The sequence below is a fragment of the Coenobita brevimanus genome, chromosome 45 (assembly GCF_032717465.1).
Source record: "Coenobita brevimanus isolate Jiangsu-jjx chromosome 45, ASM3271746v2, whole genome shotgun sequence".
NCBI lineage: Eukaryota > Metazoa > Arthropoda > Malacostraca > Decapoda > Coenobitidae > Coenobita > Coenobita brevimanus.
Window position 1 is genome coordinate 25421455 of NC_136998.1, and position 1248 is coordinate 25422702.

A 1248-nucleotide genomic window follows, 5' to 3' on the forward strand; every position below is an offset into this window, starting at 1 on the left:
ACATCAGAAAGTGTAATAAATGAGATACTTAAAGTGACCTGGAAATTAAGCAAAGAGGCGGGGATGGAAAATATTATAATAAGAAAAGATCTGAATGAAGAAGAAAGAGAAGTTTTAAAATCATTAAAGGAAGAAGTAAAGGAAAAAAATGATAAGAGGACAGAGGAAGAATGTAATACTTTTTTTTGGAGAGTATTGGATATGAAAGTAAGGAAATGGTATTTAAGGAAATAGAAGTGAAGGAAACTAAGGGGGATGGTTGTGAAAGATCAGAAGTTGAGGAAGTGGTACGGACAGAGAGTAGGAGAGAAGAGGGTATTAATAATGTCAAAAATAATTTGAAGGTGATATATACTAATGTTGATGGTTTCATATCGACAAGGATCGAAATTAATGTTTTCTTGAGAGAACATGAACCTGATGTCATGTGCTTTGTAGAGACCAAATTAAGAGAAGATATTGATGTTCATTTGGGAGATTGTAAATACAAACTGTGGAGAAAAGACAGAAAAGAAAAAAAGGGAGGAGGAGTGATGATAGCAGTGAAGAACAACATAAATGTAGATACTGTGGAAATGGGAGAAGGCAGGGCTGAAGTGATATATATGAAATTAGAAACTAGAGAGAATGTTAAGAGAGATATGGCGGTAGTGTATGTTCCCCCAAAGACGAGAGCATGGAAGGATGACGAATACCATGAGATGTTGTCAGATATGGCTAGCTACTTGCAAAAAATAATTGAGAAAAGCAATAATATAATTTTGGTGGGTGACTTTAATTGTAAAGAGGTGAACTGGGAGGAATGGTACTCGGGAGGCGGCGAGGATTTGTGGGGCACTATGTTATTAAATATAATAATGAATAATGTGATGACGCAGTGGGTCAAAGAAGAGACACGGTTTCGAGGTGAGGACACACCAGCAAGGTTAGATTTACTGTTCACCAAAGAACCCGATGTAATAGAATCATTGGAATATCTCTGTCCTTTGGGAAAAAGTGATCACGTGGTAATTGAGTTCCAGATGTTAATAGGAAACGTCGAGCCAAGAGACGAGCTTCATAGACAGGGAAGATACAACTTTGGGAAAGCAAATTTTACAGGATTGAGAAACTTTTTTGAAAATGCGGATTGGAGAAAATTCAGAGAAACAAGAGAGATACAGAGGAAGTGGGATATCTTTCTAGACCTCTATAATTTGGGAGTGGAAAAATTTGTACCAAGAGTAAGAGGGAAAGAAAACAGGAAAA